The sequence below is a fragment of the Vidua macroura genome, chromosome 3 (assembly GCF_024509145.1).
Source record: "Vidua macroura isolate BioBank_ID:100142 chromosome 3, ASM2450914v1, whole genome shotgun sequence".
Taxonomy (NCBI): Eukaryota; Metazoa; Chordata; class Aves; order Passeriformes; family Viduidae; genus Vidua; species Vidua macroura.
The window spans coordinates 92,526,545-92,540,438 of NC_071573.1; the positions used below are offsets into that span (position 1 = coordinate 92,526,545).

Genomic DNA, 13,894 nt, shown 5'->3' on the forward strand with positions numbered 1-13,894 from the left:
TCTTCAACACAGTTCCAATGCTTACTGACTTCCTAAAACATAACTGGGTCTGCTTAGTGAATTACAAAATTAACTTCAAAACAAATATTCCTAAAGCAGCAGTTTTTAAAAACTGAATATTCTCAGGATGCAGTTCAACAGAATTAGAAAACATATTGCTGGATTAATGGGACAATAATCAATGTAAGTGGCCAGTGGTTTTGTAATAAATGGATTTTTTGCATTAAAAAAATTACTTCTCTAATGCTCCTAAGTTAATTAGAACATAGGGTGTTCTATTTAATTCTATTCAAATTTTATTGATTAATTATATTATTGAAGTGTTATAATTTTATTTTCTTTTGTTTGAGTGATTTGAGAATGACTTGGTTTTGTTTATTGCAGCTCTTGCATTGCATAGCATTGACAGTGTGTTTTGCCCGTCAGTGAATCTTCTCATTCTGCATTTACAGACGTCATGCATTATAGCTGCAAAGGTGAAATCTCTCCTAATTTTCCTGATGGTATTGACTTACATTTTAAAGTAGTTTACCTTTTAGTGACACAGCATTTATTTAGTGCATCTTACAAAAAAAAAAAAAACCACCAAAACAAAAAAAAAAAAAAACCAAAAAAAAAAAACAACCCAAAAAAACCCCTCCAAAAACCCCACAAAAAACGGCAGAGAAAGGACAATGTCTTACCCATACAGTAAGCACATTTGTCAGCTGTTTACACAAACCTCTGCATTATCTTAAACCATAACTGTCTATGCATAAATTTCTAAACCAGCTTGTAAAACCTAGTGCTGATGTTATTATATTTCAGGGTTAATATTGGAGCAAGTTCTCACTGGAGCAATGGTGTTCTGGCTCAGTTGAACTACTTACATCACTCTGAAAAGCAATGTCCAGTTGTTCAGCCTCCTAAGAGACAGCTGGCTTAGTAAACTTGGTCTATTCAAAACTAATGGTTCTAAGTCAGCCAAATTTAAAAATATCTGTCAAGCAAGGAAAGAAAATTATAGTTACTGAATGGAGAACTGATAGTCAGTTACATTGTGTCTCTGCTTCCAGGTTTTTTATGTGCCTTTACTAAGAGTAGGTGCAGACAGAACAGGGATTTCTCCTTTCTTTTTGAAGCTTCTTGAGCACAAACAGGGAAAGAAACTTGTAGAGTTGAAGAGGCACAAGGATGTCTGCCTGGAGTAGGGGGACTGAAGCTCCAAGGAAACACTAGAAACTGTGGTAAGGGACAGAGAGCAGATACCAGGTCACCAAGATGATGAAAGAAATTTCCTGCAACCATGGATAAGTGAGATGTAAGATAGATCCAGTTTGGAAGGTCAATGATTTGAGTAAAACAAACACTGGATAACAGGACAAGTCTGCAAAGCAGCAGAGCAAGACAATGGTTTATATATTCTCTTTATTTGAGTTGTCTCTGCCTACAAAATTTGGGAAAGTGGTTTATGTAATTTTGAAGCCTGACTTTTTTTTTTTTTTTAATTTAAAAGCCTTTTGATCTCCTTTGCGGAGTTCACTATAGGAAAAGGTCTAGTAAGATACACCTTAAAGCTTTTAATAATCTTGGATCCTGTTTAACAGACAGTCAACTGAAAGGCAGTGCCTGAAATCTAGCGCAAAGAGAAATGAACTACCAGTACACAAGTGACAACAGCTAAAGGGTTGATTTGTTCAGGAGTAATGAATTGGAATAGAAAACTAATTTTCCTTCATGTGATATTGAGAAGGAATAGTACTGAAATAATAAATAAATTTTGAATATTCATTAAAAATGGTATAAAATTGGTAGCATGTAAGAGAAAATAGCAGTAAAACATTTCTGAAGAGAATGTCTGTGGCAGACTCAATGATCTTTGCCCATGTGTTATAATAAAGAATTAGTGATGTCTTCCATGCCATCCTAAATGGCTCAATCATGTCAAAGAGAAAGGCATAATGAGAACCACTGTCAGAAAGCTGAAACAAAAACAAAAAAAAAAAAAAAATAGGACTACATTTTTAAGTCTATGGTGATTAATTGTAAGAACAAACTACCTAGAGAATTATTTGAGTCCCTGTCTCCTATATTTCAGATCAAAAATAGTGTCTGAAAAATATGGCTTAGGAAACTCAAGATGTTTAATAATAGCTGAACTCATGCTATTTCATTTATTAAGGGGAAAAAAAGAGAGTAGAATGAAGTAAAATGTTATATTGATATAAAGCAGGACAGATTATAGGATCTCACAGTTCAGACTACTTTCAAAATCTAGAATCTTTAGGAGAACAATTGCTGTAAAACATAAAATACCACCCTTGCTACCCAAGAGACTTTGTAGATTTTTGACATCAAGAGTATACAAAACTACCTGTGCATGCTAACTTAGTGTTTACAGACATACCTTCAGTATCTTCACATGAAAGAAAGAAGCTTTGTATCATTTTTAGTACATGTTTTCCTGTAAACTTGAACCCTATGTACAGGCTACAGGCAAAGCAGGAAATGAAAAGGTCTTAACTGCAGCAGTAGCCAGATTAATGGTCCTGCCCATCCTCTCCTCTAGTGAAAAACAAAAATCACACTATACACAAATGTATTATGAAAGAAATTGTACTAATCATTGTGAGGATTTGCATCCATATATGTTGCTTCTGTATGTTTTTTTATCAGAAGATGGAAATTTTCATATTCTTCCCAGGAATGTCCACAGAACAGTGAGAATTATGGTGCTGTATTTTTCATACCCAGATTATTCTTAGCAAATAGATTCCTGTATTACCATGTCCACTAAACTAGTGTGTAAGCAAAACTGCTGAATCAATACTAGAGGTACAGGACTTTAGTGGTTTTGTTTTGTCTTTCCTTTTACTTGTGATTAACAAGAATTTAAATATTCCTTTGTTTCACTTTGCATTTAACTCTGTATGGGATAGGTTTGCACAGGATCTTAAATAACACAGTTTCAAGAAGTCTTGTAAGTAGAATACATTACAAAGCTTATAGATAGGTTAATGCAAGTAGCTGGAATTTGAAATTTCTACCTAAGGATCTTCCAGATATTTTAGAGAAATGAATGTAAAACCTCTGATTTACTTTGAAATTTTGCTAGCAAAGTTACATTTCCAAGTCTTTATGTATTTATTTTAGTTCAGATTTGGAAAAAGTACAGTGCAGTTCTTAATATTTTTCTGTGCTGAGCATGATTCCTCAGAAAATTTTCTCACTTTTTTTCACATGAATGCACTTAGTAAAGTAAGTATATTGGTTAATACAGTGACGTTGCTCTCTGAATAAAGTAGTTAAACGTATCTTCTAGGATCATTTATCACTTAGCAATTTGCATAACACTGGGCAAAGATACCGAAAAAATCTTTCTTCCTAAGACTGATTGGTCTCATCTCATAAGCTCTCCAAACACAAATTTCAAAGACAGAATAAAAAGGTTTTGTGAAAAATGATGACAGCATCAGTTAATAAAATAAAAAAAAAACTTATGCTGAAAATCTTAGTCATGTAGTTTCTCAGAGCATTCCACTAGTGGGCAAAAGTAATTTTAGAAGGAAATACAAGCTCAGGACTTCTGTTTAAACAGTTAGACTGGGCAATGGGACATGGACAACTGTTAAGCTTTCTATTTTTCAAATCAGAGGTATCATAGGAAAAAAGTCTGAATGTGAAGATATGAAAATGAGCATCCATTGTTATGAGAAATGTCAGACACAGAAGTCTTAAATATCTGTTTTACCTAGATTTTTCTCCTTTGCTCTTCAAGGAAAAAAAGAAAAAAAAAAAAAAAAGAAGATAATAGCTATCGCCTGAGCCAGTAGTTCTAAGATTTCAAATTTTATAGACTGTCTGCCTTCAGGGCTTGAGGAGTCTTTGTGTTAAGAATCCACCTGATAATAATGTTTCAGTGGGAATATAATAATTCTCTTTTGCTAGAGGCAACTGGCAAAGAAACTTCCTAAGTCAACTAAAAGTCTCTTTTTTATTAGCTGGAATTTACTTCTGGGTCTTCATCTTTTACTTTCTGCCTCTGCTTAGCTGCAGGAACAGGAAAAGAATACGCGCAGGAGAGCTCACACTGAAATATGCCAAATCTTTTTTCTCCACTTGGAGATTCTATTCTACTGATTCCTTTTGCATAGTTTTCAGTAAATATGAAAATCATAAGGATGGCAGAGGCTATGTGGCTTTTTAGTTCAACTGGGATGGAAAAATCATAGAATAGTTTAATTTGGAAGGGATCTTTAAAGGTCATCTAGTCCAATTCCTTTGAAATGAGCAGGGACATCTTCAACTAGATCAGGTTTCTCAGAGCCCCAATCTAACCTTGAATGCTTCCAGGGATTAAGAATCCACCACCTCTCTGGGTAACCTGTGCCAGTGTCTCACCACTCTCATTGTAAAAAATTCTTCCTTATATCTGGTCTAAATCCAGCATGATTTCTTTTCTATTTTTTTTTTCTTCCTTAAATGAAAGACGGTAGTTTTAGATTAGCAGCGGATCAGAGCAGAGAGAAGAGGAAAATAATAGAGAACACCTGGTGTTAAAATCTGGATTTACTATTCAGTTAGTGCCACTTAGTAGCTACTACGTATCTTGAAATCCAGGTGAATTACACTAATAATAATAATAATAATAATAATAATAATAATAGTAATAATAATCTTTATGTGTATAATGACTTTGACTCCTAAGGACTTGGATATGTTTTAGGGGTCATTTTTTGAGGCACTCATCAGAGTGGGTTCTATTCCTGAAGGGAGCCTTTGGGTGCCATGGTAATAAGAATTCTATCTAAAATAAGAAAATGCATTTTTTCTTCACTCATCCTCCTGTGGTCTTGGAGGGGAGAGCTGTTCTACTTGCAGCTCAGGCTACTTTTAGGATGAAGTGTTCTCAGGAAATATGCTAATCCAGCAGATCCATTTTGTGCTGAAGTGCTGTCTTCTCTTCAGAGCAGTCCTGTCAGCTGGCCTTGGTGAGTTGGTCACCAGTTTTAATTGTGATGGATCTCCCATCTCCTCCTTGAACCAGCAAGTCTTCCAGGCTTGGTATCCAAATGCAGATAATAATTGGAACTACAGTCACAACTGTAAATCAGACAGAGTTAAAATATTTCTCACTGACATTAACAACAGAGGTAAAATCAAGGTCCAAATTACACTAAATCGAGTAATTTACTTCAGTTATATCTTGGGAAATCAATATCATCATCATTTTCCATAACTCTGTTCTGAAACTCTTTCAAACTGAGTAGGTGCAAAGAGTTACCTCCCTTAAGTGAGGTCACCCAAGTCCCAGATACAGCTCCATCACTTCGTCTTGCTCTCAGATGCTTTGAAGAACAAACAGAGTGTTTGGAACAAACTAGGCTGCCATCTGTAGGAAGTGTTTCCAGGCTCTTTTCCAGAAAGGGTGATGTTCTCTTCCACAGACTCTTCCTTATGTTAGCCTGGGAGGTTCTGATTAAAGAAATGTATTTTGAATGGGAGATAAGGGACAACATTTTCCCTCATCTTCCCTTACTGTTAACCTTTGTCATTTAAGGATTTTCAGCAGCTGAACTCCAGATGCTTTGCTTTTTCCCTTGCTACTTTTAGGATTGTGGATTATAATTCATCTGAGTCTGTTGCTTTCTCAACTTTTAATCATTCTAATTGCCTAATTATCTACTGTAATGAAATGATAAAGCCCTTAACAGTTCAGTCTTCCTTCTCCCTATAGGAAATTCTATCTCCTCCTCTGGGATGTTACCTTCTTTGTTTAAAAGACAGAGAAGTTATTTGAGGGCTGGGCATAAATGCTAGTTTTGCTTGCTTAAACACTTTCCTTCATCACTGATTTCTTTTTATAATTGTAGCTACTCTTTAGTCTTTGTTTACAGATCAACAATTTTGTTAAATTTCCTTAATAATAAAGGGCAGCAGGGAGAGAGAAAACAGACATTGCATAAAATCTAGAAACTCTTTCCAAATCAGAGAAAAAAAATGCAGATTTTACCAACACCAAAGGTGACTTTATAGCAATGAACTTCAAATTCACACTGTATTTTTACTCAGTGAAGCATACTTTTTCTCTGCAAGATTGCTCTAGCATGAGAAGTATGGAATGAGGCATCAATCTATGAAATTATATTATGTGAATTTCATGAAGTGAACTTGGATTTCTCCACTGTCAATAAATATTCCAAATTTGCATCTGCTCTATATTACAGCTTTTTTATATTTGTCATTTAGCTTTGTCTCAAAAAAAAGAGGAGTATTTTTGAAAAACTACTGTAGGTACTTGAGAATACATTTTGGAGAAGATCTTACAGAAGAGAATCTGTATGGGCTGAGATATCTGACTGCAGTTATGGGGGAGGTATTGGATCTGCAGTCAGTTCTTGTTGTTTTGTTTCCTGGCTGGCTGCATCAGGGGAGCTGCTCACTGAATAGGCTATATGGTATGTTTCCTGACCAGTACACTGCCTAGTTTGAATTCCCTTCTGAATTGCCCAAGTGCCATGTCCTGTGTTCTCCCCTAATCAATTTTTTTTGCATGTCCTTTCTCTTGTCCCCAACAGAAGAGGGTCCATGTGATACTGTTCTGCTTCAGGGTCAGTCTCTATAGCTAGCACAAGTTTTTTTCCCAGCTTTCTTTCTGGAAGGTACAGCTTTGAACACTTTGAACACGATGTCATAGAAAGTACCTGGCTTCCACATTAGCAAATCGCCAAAGAGATAAGCATTTACTTTCTGAAAGGAAGACTAGAAGCAGTAAGGGGCATGGGATATGATTCAATTTCTCCCTCACTAAAAAGTGAGTCAGTAAAAAATCATCTGCCCAAAGTAGTATTTGAACAGAGAATAAAAGTGTAAGAGAATTCAGAGAGAAAAATCTGTGAGGAGGATAGACAAGGAAAAGAAGGAAACGAGAGGACAAAGCACTTAAAATGTGAGGAGGAATTAGCTTAGGAGAAGTATAGGAAAAAGTCCTACTATGCATGAAAGATACAGAAGAACCAAAAAGAATGGAGTTCTGCCTGTTAGAAAAGGAGGGTCAGGACATGAGAGAAAGCATTCAAAAGAGCATGAAGTGGGCTAAGAAGAAAGAAGTAGAGAGAGGAGGTTGGAAAAAGTGGGAGCTGACAAAACTTTTAGGCAAACACACAGAAATGTTATAAGCTTGACTATTTCTTTAGGCAGAATGATATAAGCATAATTCAAGCCTGTTATAAGAACAATTTCATTCAAGTCCAGTCCTTTCTGTTATCCTGGATTTGAATTCTACACCTCTGCAGGCTTACAGGGAGGTGGAGACATCCTATTCATGCATCATCCTCACACACATTAATTCACAGAGCATGGGACTTCATGCCACTTTTCTATCCTTAGAATCGAATTTTTTATAATTTTTGAAATGTATTTCCTGATTTCCATCAAGTCAATCCTGCTTGTCTGCTATTACAAATACTTTTTCTTGTTTAAGGCAGTTAAGGTTCTAATTTTCTCTTCTAGCAAGTATGTTTTGCTGTGGAAGGCTTCCCAACATGTCTCCAGCCATGCAGGAATTATTCCTTTTCCTGGAGTGTTTAATCAGCACAGTCACATGAAGAGCAGCCCTCTGACATGCACAAACCTCTGTCCCTGGTTCAGAAGACTCAGAACCACAACGACCTCACAGGTTTCCAACTCATGTATCTAGCCTTTCTTACAGGAGTAACTTTTCAGCTGGAATTTATTATGTCTAGGAACAAGTCCTGGTAAATTCATCTTCTTTTGCTTTAAAAGCTGCTTATAAGTGAACCTGATTTATTTGCTTCTAAATTCAGCTGAATGGCATAAAACATTTTAGAGGGATTGCCACATAGCTGTTTTGAATACATTTATTTCTGTTTCCTATAGTTACTGATATGAATCTGTGATCCAGATCTTTAAATTCTATAAACTAACATACTTTCTTTGAAATATTTTATTGCGTGGAATTCTGATTTCTATGATTTAAGGATTGAGCTTTATTTTCAGTATATCACTAAAAATCCCCATGAATTCTCAGAAATAAGAGATGGTCATAGCAGGTATCCTATTCTTCGATATTAAAATTTTAATTCTTTATTAAAATGGAAATTCACAGTAAATCAGGTGAAAGCAATTATTTGTATTTTTAAATCTTTTGAGGGATGTTTTCAGGCATATGTAGTGACATTTATGTCTTCATTGGATATCTGAAGAAACATTTCCTTGAACCTATTGTGATCTCTGGTATGTCAAGTATTACATAAGATGTGGTAAGGAGCTCGGGCCTACAGAAAACAATGACAACTGAAGTAAATCTAAGATTCAGATATTTCAGATTTGATTGAAATAATATTTTAGAAATCAGTATTTTAGGTACCTTCTGAATTAAAATATGAAACTCCACAGACAATTTTATGGGGGACAAATGTCTTTTTTAAGAAAAAAAAACTAGTTTAAAATACAAAAGAAATATTTTCAACAAGTCTTACAAAAACTTCCTATATGCTTTGCTTTGAGTTGAGAATGTTCCAAACAAGACATATCCCCTTGAGTAAAAGGGATGAGGTCCCATGTACACACCTCAGCATTTTTATAAATAACCACAATAATAATAATAATAGTAGTAGTAGTAGTAGCAGTGATGTCCCAGAAAAAAAAGAATGTTGAATATAGACAATACCCTCAAAAATGTTGCTCTATGGCTCCAGTGTCCTTTATTGTCACTGTTCTCTAAATGCAAGCTAGTTAATTATCCATAAATATATTAAAAATTTGAAATTTTGCAGATGGTCTTGAATTAATTCTAAAATATCCTGTTATACAGAGGAATTTATGCCCAGGAGGTGAATTTTTTTTTGCCAGAATAAGGAAGCATTGCCCCTATTTCTATCTCTTTGCCAACAGCAAGTACTTAAACTATTTGGATTTTGTTTTTTCTTGACTGAGCTCCCTTCAAGTTAAGGAATGGAAATTGAATATATATATATATCTGGACAGATTTCAGATTTGGTACCAGCTCAAATTCTGCAACTAAATCCTGGGACATTCATTACCTAGTGCTGAAAATTATATATTTTATATTATATATATTGCTATATATTGTTAGATAAAGGTTGTGTAGTAACAGAATTTGAATTAAATGCAATTTATAAACTGCATGATATGTAGGAAATAATGTACCTGACATTTGATTTTTTTTTTATTGCATTCATGTTTAATTCTGCCCAGTGTGTTGTCCTGCTGTTCTCAAAGTTGTCTCATAGCTTTGAACTGCCTTACACAGGACTGTGTGAATAATGTGGCCATAAAGACAAATGAAAGCCACGGCATTTTATTGTCATTATCAAAAGAAACAAGAGCTCAGCACTCTTGAGATACTGACTGTAAAGACAATTTCTGATTTTCCCTTTTGATTGCTCTGGTTCCGTGGCACCCACACTCAAAAGCAAAGGCAAAGCACAGTGAAGCTTTATATGTGTGCAATGGAGATGTATGAGGAGGGTCTGAGGTTCACTAGATGTTCATGCCAAGTACTACTTTTGAACCTTTGGATTAATCCAGACATCTGCAAAGGCTGAAAAATATGTGCCTTTCCAGAATAGCAACTGTAAACCAGGCACCATGGCCTAAAATTAAATCAGATGCCTATGTTTAGGCAATATACCCTAGAAATATTGCCCCTCAGTAACTCCATGGAGGGAGCCAGGATATTTTCATTATTTGCAGTAGGAGTAATACAACAAATAACATTCCTATTGTTGGCACTGCCTGCATTATTAAACCTTGCAACCTAATGAGCCTTTGTTTAGTTTTGCTGGCCATTTTTTTTTTCCAGAGTCTGAGACAGCTAAACACCCAAATCCAAATGACGCTAAAAGGGAAGGAAAAATTTAGACAAAATGGTGTCCAGAATAGATAAAACATTTAATAGCCTAAAGTGACATCTAGAGCATTAAAGCATCTATATGTATCCTAAAAGGCTAAATCAGCCGAAGGAAAGAAAAGGAAAGGTAGTAATGCTGTACCTTAGGTTGTTTTTGTGCATTTGGGGAGTCCTAGATACACATTTTGCTTCACAGATTTTTGTATGTATTTTCTTGTCATTGGATATATAAAAACATGCCTGGAAAAGTTAGAGAGGTTCTGGATTCCATTCTTGGCATGAGGCAGCAAAATATATCATTATGATGTAAATTCTGTGTTTGGACAGCAGGCTTCTTTGAAAGTCCCAAACTCCTGCCATAAAGGTAATTCTGATTTATATTTATCCACGTAATTAGTTCTGGAAGAATTTCTTTTTAATTTTCATTCATATACATTTCAAAGAGGAAGAAAATGTCATATTAAGATTATCCCACTGGAAAAGCAAGAAAAAAAATATATGTAATAGCCAGCCACATTTGACCACACATCATGATGGCTCTATAAAGAAAGAGAAAAAAAGAAAATAATTTCAGCCAGTTGGGAAGTTGTCCCAGATACTGATGAAAAGATAATAATTAATGATAGGATTTTTATTCATTTATTTATTTAGAGACAGATGCATTGCTAATTTTAACCTCAAAAGGACATTTCAGCCTTGCAAATTGCACAGATTTTTGGATGGTACTTTTTAGATATTTCTGTAAGAAATGTGGACTTTGCTGTTGGCATTTTCTTTCAAAGAACTTTTAAATCTAAAGGAACTCCCTTTCCCTTTCCCGTTTCTACAGAGCTGAAAACATGAGAGCTGTGTGAATTACATTTTGATATTTTGTAAGCTTATTTACCTCAATACCTATTAATCACTCAGAGCAAAAGATAAACTTTTGGCATATCCAGTTTGAGAGGGATCAGGGCTTCCCTCAAGCATTTTCCAATATGGGTTTGAAAAAGGCCTCATGTGCGTCAAAGATAAAACCTTCCTAGTATGTCTTTCATGCCCTATATGACTATTTTGTTTGTGAAAAGATAGTTTATGGCCAATGTTTAGCCAGTATTTGAGTTGCTTTTGTAACACTATGGACTTATTTTCTCTCTACCTTTTCACCAAAGAATGTGAAAGACTGCCCCTCAAAATCACTGATGGATATGTTGATTGTCTTTGGATGGAGTCCTGCAAGAAGTACTGCACTTTTCTGTTAGAAACATTTTGACACCCTGTTATCTTCCTGAGTTGATCAGACACCTGCTGCTAGTCCACCTGCCTTTTTGGCAACCAGAAATGCTTGTCTGCCTCTCTTTCCTAGTTTGTTTTTTTTTTTTTTTCCCTCATCTCTGGCTGTGCAAGTATCAACAGGTGGGATCAATTGTGAGGAAGGATGTTGTGCCAATACTTCATTGCTGGCATGGAGGCAGGAGCTCCTGCAGAGGGGATGGCATGTGTGCCTTGAAGGAGGCTGCTCTGCAGAAGTCAGTGCTGTCTGGCACTCACACATTACTAGAGGGGTCAAATCAACTTTGGGGCAGGCAGGGTGCCATTCTGACAGAAGGGGTAGCCAAGATGCCAGATAGTTATGCAGCAAGTGTGTTTGCTGAGGTTTTGATTTCCAATCAGCAATGTTTACATGTCTGTTCATCTTGAATTTATACATATTTGTTTAAGAAAATGCATGAGAATTAATCTAAAGCTGCAGTGTATTAACTTAAGAAAAAAGTAAAAAGAGCTGAGCAGAATGGAAGCTTGCAGCCATAGCTGTATTTCACATATGGGTATGCAGACATACTTTTGTTTGCAGCGACAAGTCTCTCTAGGGCCTGTTTTGTGGTAGGAACTGTCCCCTAATACTAAGCGTTGACCCTATTTTTGCACTGTAGATGGCAGAAATATGCAAAGTCTCAAATGTTATAAGGGTTAACCCAATTGGATCTGCCAATCAGAATTATTTTCTGGAGCTAGTAGAGCTTTTAAAAATCCTTATATTTTTAACCTAGTTAACTGCACTTTTCAGACAGAACCAAGGAGAAAGGATATGCAAAAGGATATAAAGAGCACTTTTAAAATCCATTGACCATGTTAACATCTTAAAGGAAAAAAGTTTCTTATCAAACTGTGTGACAGTTTGAAACAGTAACTGAATTATCTGCATCAATCTACCTCTTAAGCAGTCACCTCTATTTTGAGAGCACACTGAGAGCAATCATGCCTGTTTGCAGCTAACCTCCTCATTCTAAGATACTAAATTGCATCTTTAGCACAAACATTTGAATTAATTGCTGGCATCTCAATGGGACAGATTGCCAAGACTTTATGGATGAGATCCAGTCTTGGTACTGTATAGGATATCAGACTCATATTAGCCTTGCAGTCAGGCAAGTCCCTTAAATACTTTCTCATGTGAGGAGTAGACAAAGCCCTCATTGGACTCTGTGAAGCTCTCATTATGCAAAATTATCTTCCCATCTCATGGAGCTGTCTAATTAGTCAATATCAAGAAAGGCACATTTTTAGCTTTCTCCATCCCAGCATTGCTGTATACAACACTTGTAAAACTATTAAAAACATATTGATTAAGATAGAGCCTTAGGTGAAGCTTGTAAAGACAAAGTAACTGTTTGGACAGTCCTTAGATTGTATCAGTGCCTGTTTAAAAACAAGCCGCAAGACAGGCTGAAAAAAATTATGCCATTCATGCCACCCTCCTAAGTCTTTACTGATTCCTCCATCGCTGCAGCTCATTGCTATATTCAGTGTCTGACCACAAGAACTGCCATGTGATGAACAGTCAAAGTGAAGGGAAAAAAAATAAGATTGCATTTCAGCAATTTCTCCTGAGCTTATAAACTCTTAAAAATGTGAAATTTATCAGGTTGTAGCTCAGAGAAGATGTATTACCTGTTCCAACACTGTACTGTTTAATTATTTCACATATTTTAAGATGTAAGATGTGCATTTTATAGGAAGGAAAGAGGAGCAGTTTACTGGAGACTAAAGGACATATAGGTTATGCTGATTAATCTTTGTCTAAGATTGATTCAGTGAGATAAGAAAGCAGCTTTGAAAATCCTCCTGGTTTTTTTTTTTCTGATTTTTTTTGTAGATCTTATAAACATTCTTCAGAATAAAAGTGTGAATCTCAGTCCCGTACTGGCAGAATTACCATGGCATTTTGAGATATCCCCTTAAAAAAGGATTCACTTTGAAAATGCTTTTAAAGAAACCAGAGGTTATGTTTCTCTGTACACTCAGTCCAACATATGCTGACCAGTGGTGCAACATGTTCATAAATACACTTTTGCCGGTCAACTGTAATTTGTTTACTATAGGCAGAAGTAAATCAGTCCTTGTTAAATTTATTCTCAATATAATTAAAAGCTTTGTACTCTCTTTCAATAACTTTGTTATTCTTCTAACAAAGAATTTTATTAATATCTAATTCAGCAAGGCTAATGGATCAGAATATAGGTAGGAGCAGTAGGTGTAGGCATGCTTTTCTGTTTTTTAGAGATTCAAATGTGAATATCCAATACCTGAACAGTTCCATACCTATTTTCAGGCTCCTCCAAAGTGCTCAATAGAGAAAAATATGAACTTACAGAGCACTGCAGTAGCTGGTCTTTGGAAGCTCTGGAAATATCCTCAGCTTTACAGAGATAAAGTCTCTGTACCTTTTTTGTTACCAGGTGCACAGTTGTGTTAATGAAGAACCACAATTAATTTACCACCTAATTTGTTGCTTGTTATTTGATTGCATGTTATTACCATTAGAGGTGTTTGTGGTTGTAGTCAGTCTGGAATTAAATATAAATGAACTATACGGCCTATTGAAATTTTCTTGTACAGATCACCAGCTAACAGAGGCAACTCATTATGTTCAAAAGTAAAGGGAGGTGGATTCATTTTTCAATTTTTGATTCTCTTAACAGTGAGTTTGCCAAGACCAGCAGCAGCCTTGTGCAGAAGCATTTCCACACACTTCTACTC

General features: G+C 35.6%; 1 protein-coding gene across 1 annotated transcript in view; it reads left to right on the forward strand.

Annotated features, from left to right (window-relative positions):
- Nucleotides 1-13,894, forward strand: part of CSMD1 (CUB and Sushi multiple domains 1) — a 1,093,428-nt gene that overhangs the window by 34,657 nt on the left and 1,044,877 nt on the right. The gene's annotated exons all lie outside the window — the stretch shown is intronic.